General features: G+C 32.3%; 1 long non-coding RNA gene across 2 annotated transcripts; it reads right to left on the reverse strand.

Annotated features, from left to right (window-relative positions):
* Positions 1–3,863: 3,863 nt before the first annotated feature.
* LOC140960131 (uncharacterized) lies at positions 3,864–7,396 on the reverse strand. Of its 2 annotated transcripts, none has more exons than XR_012172115.1 (3): positions 5,122–7,396; positions 4,749–4,995; positions 3,864–4,196 (listed from the first exon to the last, which is right to left on the reverse strand). It is a non-coding gene; the product is annotated as an uncharacterized lncRNA (long non-coding RNA). The 2 variants fall into 2 exon arrangements; XR_012172114.1 differs by having other exon boundaries at positions 4,749–5,034.
* Positions 7,397–9,422: the final 2,026 nt, after the last annotated feature.

Below are 9,422 nucleotides of genomic sequence, written 5' to 3' on the forward strand. Positions count from 1 at the left end.
AATAAAGAATGATGTTCCTGAAGAAACACATGATGATCATAAAATAAAGAATGATGTTCTTGAAGAAACACATGATGATGAAAATGTTCTGTCAGAACCACAAACTGACGAGAATCGTGAAATCTCTATCAATTATATTCATACTGGAAAAATATGGAATCGAAAAAATATAGAAGAAATTGATGATATATTTTCTTATAATGTGGCAATTGACATCATAAATGATAATGAAGATCATGAACCAAAATCTTTTGGTGAATGTAAAAATCGGCAGGATTGGATAAAATGGAAAGATGCCATCCATGTTGAATTGGATTTGCTAAATAAACATAATGTTTTGGACTTATAGTCCTTACACTTGAAGGTGTAAAACCTGTTGGATACAAATGGGTTTTTATTCGAAAGCGAAATGAGAAAAATGAAATAGTAAGATATAAAGATCGACTTGTTGCACAAGGTTTTTCTCAAAGGCCTGGAATTGATTATAAAGAAACGTATTCTCCTGTGATGGATGCAATTACGTTTCGGTATTTGATTAGCTTGGCAGTATCTGAAAATTTAGAAATGCGTCTTATGGATGTTGTTACAGCCTACTTATATGGATCACTTGATAGTAATATATATATGAAAATCCCTGAAGGATTTAAGATGCCTGAAGCACAAAGTTCAAAACCCAGAGAATGTTATTCTGTGAAATTACTAAGATCATTATATGGGTTGAAGCAATCCGGCAGAATGTGGTATAATAGGCTAAGTGATCACTTGATGAAAAAGGGATATGTAAATAATTCAATATGCCCTTGTGTTTTCATTAAGAAAACAACATCCGGATGCGTAATTATTGCTGTATATGTTGATGATTTAAACATCATTGGAACAAATAAGGAAATTCAAGAAGTTGTGTCATACTTGAAAGAAGAATTTGAAATGAAGGATCTTGGAAAAACCAAGTATTGTCTGGGTTTACAAATTGAACAAAAAGAATGTGGAATATTTGTTCACCAGACAAATTATACAGAAAAGATCCTTAAACGTTTTAATATGGACAAATCAAATCCTTTAAGTACTCCAATGGTTGTTAGATCATTAAACATAGAAAAGGATCCATTCCGTCCATGTGAAGATGATGAAGAAATTCTTGGTCCAGAAGTACCATATCTAAGTACTATCGGTGCCCTTATGTATCTTACAAATTGTACAAGGCCTGATATATCTTTTGCCGTAAATTTATTGGCAAGATTTAGCACATATCCAACAAAGAGACACTGGAACGGAATTAAACATATATTCCGTTATCTACGAGGAACAACAGACTTGGGACTTTTGTATTCAAAAGATGCTAATCCAAGTATAATTGGTTATGCCGATGCTGGATACTTATCCGATCCACACAAGGCACGTTCCCAAACTGGATATGTATTTACTCGTGGAGGCACTGCAATTTCTTGGCGTTCACAGAAAAAAACGCTCGTAACAACTTCTTCAAATCATACCGAGATTATTGCACTACATGAAGCAAGCCGTGAATGTGTGTGGTTAAAATCCATGACCCAACATATCCAAATCTCATGCGGATTGTCATTCGACAAGAAGCCTGTGATACTATATGAAGATAATGCTGCATGTGTTGCTCAAATGAAAGAAGGATACATAAAAAGCGACAGAACTAAACATATTCCTCCTAAGTTCTTCGCATTCACCAAGGAGCTTGAGAAGAATAAATATATTGGTGTTCGTCACATTCAATCAAATAAAAACTCATCAGATCTCTTCACAAAGGCACTTCCTACGACAATATTCAAAAAACACATATATAATATTGGGATGCGCAATCTACGAAATCTGTGAAGAATTGTTCGTGTCAACATGAGGGGAAGTTTACGTGACTGCACTCTTTTTCCCTTATTATAGTTTTTATCCCAATGGGTTTTTCCTAGTAAGGTTTTTAACGAGACAGTATAAAAACACGTAATGAAGACAATCATTATGATCATCATCACAAGGGGGAGTGTTGAAAATGTGAAAAATATTTGTGTTGAAAATTATAATGTTGAATGTTGAAAATTAGGTAAAATTAGGTGTTGAATATTGAAAATTAATGTGTGATGATGTATGTAATGATGAAATTATTTTTGGATTGTTTTCCAAAGAAATCCTATAAATAGGTTTCCATTTGTAAAGATTTGATACAATTGAGTTGAGAGAAAAATATTATAAAGTGTGTAGTGTGATAATTTTGAGAGTTTGATATTTTTACTTTTTACCGTAAATTTTCACTTTTTCACAATATTTTTCATAATTTTATCGATATAGATTTGTTTTTTTTCTTTCTTTCAAAATAATCAAATCCAATTCTTTGCATCATCTCAACTAAGAGTAAGTCTCTTGTGAGACGGTGTCACGAATTTTTATCTGTGAGACGGGTCAACTCTATCGATATTCACAATAAAAAAGTAATACTCTTAGCATAAAAAGAAATAATTTTTAATGGATGACTCAATAAGAGATTAGACCCACGAAATTGATCTATGAGACCGTCTAACAAGAGTTTTTGTGCTCACTAATCAAAACATAACATTAAAATAATTAACTTTAGTTAGATTTATTACAGTAAGAATCAAACCTTCTTTTTTTCCCGACCTTCTAAATGTAAAAATAACAAATGAAATTCAATAAAATCGTTTTAAACCGGAATCGAAATTGTTAAAAACAAGATTCGGAACCATACCCGATATTGTATTTGATAAGTATCAGAACCGCCGATTTCAGAACCATGTTCATACCTATCTACAACAATCCATTCTACTACACTAGTTATACACCCATCATTTGGTCATAAGTCAGACCATGAAAGCTGCATAATATGAAGATGATAAATCAATATATTTAGATAAGATAATCATTCGACAATAATTCTTTATAGAACTTGAGCCCAACATTGAACAAAACAATTATGAATAATTAAGCAATGTCTTACCAACCACACCAAAAAGTTGTATATCTAATATCTATCAATGCAAGTATTGTAGAAGCAATGTCAAGTACGTAGACCATGATAGAATAAAAGAATCCATTGTGTGGTAATACACATGGATGAAGCAACAACAAAATGGTTGGGTCGTATAAAAAAACAAGATCCAGCATGGAATTTCTATGCATATAATAAAGCTGCCTAATCACGCACATGTGATGTTGTAACCCAACAGTCTCCATGTTTTCAATTCGCAAATCCGTTTCACATCGACTGACCCAAAAATTTAGACCAATGAAATAATAATAATAATAATTTAAAAAAAAAAAAGACAAAGAACAATCGAACATATTTTGAAGGTGTTACAAACCCAAGACAATATTTTTTTAGATGAATCATACATAAATTTAAAATTTTTTTTCATCATCCTCCAACTCTGTCCACCCCCAACTACTATAAATTGGCCCCCACCACCTCTTCAATCAATCTCACGACCCCACTTTGTGTCTAGAATCATATATCACTCATACAAGAAAACATAACACTTTCTCTCAAGAACCATAGCTACAGCTAATACATGGAGTATTACATGGATGAGGCATCCAAGGTGAATAGAGCTGACAAGAAGAACAACAATCTCCATTCCTACAGCAAGTCATCTCTATCAAGGAGTGTTTCTCAAAGGAATTTTTCTCAGAAGAATTCTTCTGGTCTCTCAAGAAGTTCATCACATAAGATCTTTTCAACTAAGTCCAGTACTCACTCCACAAATTCATCACAAAGGTATTCCGAATTCACCCGTATGGCCAAGGAACAGAAGTCGAAATTTTATATCGTAAAGCGGTGTATCAGCATGCTTGTTAGCTGGAAAAAGCATGAAGATTCTTGAAGTAAAACAAATTACCGTAGCTTCTCAAATCGAAGATGTTCTTCGCCTTCATCATGTGAGAGATGGATCTTTGGGTTTATAGTAACCTGAAGAAGTTTCCTTCCATCTCTGATGAGAGACGTGATTAGAAAAAGAATACAATGTTACCCAAAACATGTAATATGCGATAAACATTGCAAAATGTTCTCCAATTCTCTCAACATTTGTCTTGAATGAATTACTATATTATTTATGTATGTATACATCTTCATCTTTTCCTGTTTTCTTCGGTGCATTTTGATCCATACATAAATGATTGGATTGTTTCAGTTATAATATCATCATACTTCATCTGGTCTGTATGAGATGACAGATTCAGTAACTTGATCCCTTGAAGAAATTCAACCTCATCGTCAAAGATCAAGGCTTTGAAAGCATTGACAAGATCAAATACTAGATTGAAATTTACCGCATAAAGAATTCATTAGTTCACTTTCAATGTGTAAAAGTAATGCCATATAGAAAGGCAGTTCGTGCAGCTGTTTTAGAGAATCAAGTTTGCAAATTTGTATCTCATTCCAAAAACCAAAACCTTGTTGTGATATAAATAAATTCATGTCGAGATTATACATTGATACACCCAGAAAATAATAAATAATAATTGTATTTTTGCTAAGTTTCATGAGATATAATTTTCATAGAGAAACAAAACACAAAATTTATGGTCTATCCAATCGTGCCAACTGGTAGGTAGATAGTAAAAACGATCACAACAGAGCGGGCAGTTCCATTAGAACATCGACTATAACTGGGGCTGGGCATTTCTTAGTAAGATTCATGTGAAATTTACTACTGACAACCAAAAGTATAGGAAGAAATATTTCAAAAGTTGAGGAATCTATGGTACACCTGAAAGCATAGTTACAAGCATGCTTCTGGACAGAACCACTGAATTCCAGTGATCAAGTCTCATCTGTATAAACGGAAAGATCTGCACGGTTTTTCTGCTTTTTTCCCTTTTTTTTAACTGGCATGCTAGATAACTAAGCGTGGCAATTCAAGATTATCTCACGTGAGTAAATATCCAAATCCGAGAATTCAAGCACTAGAGCTGTTGCACAGAAATTGCAATAAGCTTCCTCTGCTTTTCATCCCACTTCAAGGCAACAATATCGAGTATGATGGTTCCATTTTTCTCCAATAACAAAAGCTAATGAATAGTGTCTTTGTCCCATTAACCATATCAATTAAAATGAAAACACAATGCCTCAGAACTACTCACATGTAAAGGGCCAAACTTCGAGGTCAGCATTTCAAGTGACACTATCTTCAGTCCCGATCGCAAGCTGTGATAAAATCTGAATTTTTTGGTTCGCATCAATCCAGAAAATATGCAACAGAAAAAAACCTCGCAAGAACAGAAAGATCCTTAGTCACGTAAAAGTGAAGATTAGGAAAAGCAAGATTTGCTTTCTGTGGAAGATGTCACGAGCATGTTAAATGCTTTGATTTCTTTTGGGAGGGTGGTTGACTGTGGATGTGGGCTGCGAATAATATTTCTGTAGCAATAATTGTATTCATGCGGTTTACTGGAATTGGTATGCCAAATTAAGACTGTTCATGTTGCATTCATATATCTTGTTGATGCCTGCTCATACCCAGTAAAAGGTAGAACTGCACATGAGAGGAGCTACATATTTCTTCAACAACATTTTTTTTTATCAATTTGGAGTCAAAAGCTTGAGAAATCACCACTATAACTTAATCAATTTCCCACAACCACATACCTCACAGGCCAAAATAGTTTTGCTTCAAAGCATCATAGAAGCAAATCGCCGCATGAATTGTCTAAGGTTTAGAAATATTTTACCATGATATACTTGAACATAGTTTCAAAGAATTCAGAGAACCTTCGTATATAGAAATACGGACATTCCTCTAAAATCTTTACAAAAGTAGATTCCTGCAGAACACCTCTAGGAAGAAATGCAGAGCTAATAATTACTTTGGATGATAAAAATTAAACGTTTTGATTTTTTCATTTACATGGATGCGCAAATTCAGTCATTTGATGCGTAAATTTTTTCGCTTAAAAATAGGTGGTTATTGTCTTGTTACTATCGGATGAGCAGGAGACACAACTTCTATTTGGTGTGCTACCGTGTTTCATATTCCAGCATAACATAAAAAGTATAACCTAACTAAGATTCACAATATTTTTTCCATTCAGAAGGAATATTTGGAATCAAGGAATTAGAGGCTTTCTGAGGATCATACATCTAGATTCGTTATTAAAAGGAACACATACTTACTGACAACCAAGAATTTCGGTGCTAATAAGCAGACTTTGGCTCTAGATAGTTCCATTACTTATGGAAGATCACTTCAATTACGATTCCAGGTTTAAATGCTTTGTCAAACTTTAAAGGCAGGGGCCAATGTTCTAATGAAACACACTATGCCGCGAGTCCTGATAGTGATAAGTAATGGCCATGCACAGTCAATATTGATTGGAAGCATATATTTAATACAGATACAGACTAACAGTAGCAATAAAACTGAGGAATCACACAGAAACTAATTTATGTTGGGGAAGAGAGTATAAACTTACCAAGAAACTTGGAGTTTGTCACGTTCGGAAGAGATGCATCCAGTGGGACTATGTTTTGTGAGCCCGGTATTCTACTCAAGTTGAGGCTCCTAGGAGTAGTTTCTTTTGAGCAGATTACAACAGGTAAAGGAGATAGCCACTCTAAAATGTTCATGCATCCTGGTACAATATACCAAATCATTTAGTTCCAAATTCATCTAGGCAACTGACGCTAATATCCTTGAAGCATCGTTTTAAATCCACAAACAACAAGCCATTCAGAAAGGGACAACGGTGCAGACGTTTCAAACAAAATAAGCAATCCCAGAGCCAGAATTCTGATCGCAAGGGAGGCAAAACTAAACAGTATCACACTATATTTTAGCGGGAGTAACTCCAAATGTTTGCTCAGTTGTGAAAAAAATCCATATGGAATTGGCGCTGAGTCAAAGCTTAATGCTGATTGGTTCGATTTCGTTAAGGTACTGCATAAGTCACAATATCATGCGTCACCTTTCACCATCTCAATCATTTCATCAAACAACTTGAAGGCCTTGCAGGTTGTGCCTTGATCATTTCAAACATTCACAATGCATAACTAGTAGACCACGATAGAAGAATAATTCCGCATCATGTTTTCTACCCATTAACCATTTGCTCTTCATAATGCTCAAACACATATTTTTTAGTTCTAACTAGCAGAACACATGAATCAAAACATTGCGAGTATAAGCTATGTGCCGAAATTTTCCGAATTCCAACGCAGCAGTCAACAAATTTAACAAATTTTGAACTAAAACCCACACGATCGAAACAAAAAACCATAATATAGTAGCCATTTCCAAGCTCCCAAGCTCCCACATGTTCGGTTTGTCCCCGGCATATAAAAAATAAATACAGCTAAAATATGAAGGATTGCTCCAAATTCACATAATACATGCAAACTAAGTCAGCGTTTGCTTGTAGGACATCTGTTGTATATCAACTGAGTTGTCGCAAGAACTAATATGATTTGATGATAGAATATTGTTATTCACGTTTGAACTCATTTGCATAATATCAATAATTTGAAGTAATTAATCAAATATCATATTTGCTGATTATTATAATTAATTATATAAACACAAAAACTACTATGAGACATTGTTCATCTGTCAATTTTGTGAGATTGATATCTGAATTGACCAACTCATAAAAAAATATTAGTTTTTATATCAAAAATATTTTTTTCCATTACAGATATATATTGAGTTGACTCGTCTCACGGATATAAATTCACGAGATCTCGTGAGACCGTCTCACAAGAGACATACTTCCATATGAAATAACATTAATACATCACATGAGTGAGATACTACGATGTGTAAAAATTGAGATTTTGCCTAAAATAGTAAATTCCCCCAAAATGACTATTCTAAAGAAGAAAGAATACCATGAATCTGAAAATATGTATACTACAATAAATTATTGGAAATATTTAATTCTACATATTTTTTTTAATCCAAACTTCTCGATTACTTTAAAAAAATTAAATATGAATTAAAAGACATTTAAAATATAAATTTCAATTATTTTCTGCATTGATTTATTACTTAAAATTTGAATTTAATTCTTTTTTAATTAGTTCAAATGTAATTTATTTGTTCTATGTTTTTTATTTATTTTATTCAAATTGGAAATTGAGTTTCATTAAAAAAAAAACTAATTTTAAATTTGTATATCGATTTTATAAATTCATTTAAATTGAATTATGGTTGTGTGTTACTATGATATATTTAGTTGTACATATAAATTGTATAAATAATTTACTCTAATTTTTGCATCGCATTAAGACATTCAATTTTCAATTAGAATAATAAAAATGGTTTCAATGTTTAGTGTTATCTGTAAGGTAAATCATTCAAAAATTCATTGGGAGTTTAAACTCTAATTGGTTCGTTGTTACGGTTTACCTGCATATGGAAACAACATATATTTCAATTTAAAATGTATCTTTTATGATGACGGGGTTAATAATAATTTCATACATTTTTTTCCTGATTAGAAAGGTATTATTTAGAATTTTTTTAATTTTATAGGGTTCACACACACATTGGACAATCAAGTGTCTTTTTATGGAAAGAATGAAACATACTGTCAAAGAATGTCATATATTTGCAATAAAATAATGTTATTGTGGAAGAAAATCACATGAAGTACAAGACAAAAAACACATAAAAAAAGTAGTTTTATCGTTAAATCTGTATGCAAAATTTTTTATGATACTTTTACTTAATTTTCTGTTATTTATTCATTTTTTACAGCACATTACCCTAAATATTCAATTTATATTTAAGTCTAATTTTGCAATATCATTAGTTGACTGATTTATATTGACAAAAATATTTCAGGATCAGTTCAGTTAAAGAACTGATTCATATCCAAAAGTTTGCAAAAAGCCAGTGTGGTTATTCACCCTTTTCTAAACACTCCATCTGTGTTAACCGATCTTATCAACCACTATCTGATAAGGTAGACTGCTTAAATTTTGTCCAACTTGTTAATTGTTGTCACTGATAAGCTCAAATCTTATAGAGATTTTAGGGATTTTATTTTATAATATATGTGCTTATATGTAATTAGTATCTTTAATTATGTGCTTATCTGAATTAATTTTATAATATTTGCAGATTTGAATGAAAGATGAAAAATGCCTAATTTGAGAGATAAGATGATTTTACAAAATTTCAAAAGAAACAAAATACCAAAAAAAAAGAAATAAAATATTCTTATATTTTATTATTTTGAGAATATTGAAGTTTTGGAAGAAAATATATGCAGATATGATAGAGAGGAAGCCTCAAAATTGAAAAAAAAATCTCGACAATCTTATCTACAATATTTAAACATGAGATGAGCTACGAGGAGTTGGAGGATTAGGCCCATTAAGAAATATAAAAGGCAGCGTATGTGAGAAGCAAAAGGGAGGCGCAAAAAGAAGAAAAAAAAAAAAA

This window comes from Primulina huaijiensis, chromosome 15 (assembly GCF_012295235.1).
Source record: "Primulina huaijiensis isolate GDHJ02 chromosome 15, ASM1229523v2, whole genome shotgun sequence".
In the NCBI taxonomy this organism is placed as follows: domain Eukaryota; kingdom Viridiplantae; phylum Streptophyta; class Magnoliopsida; order Lamiales; family Gesneriaceae; genus Primulina; species Primulina huaijiensis.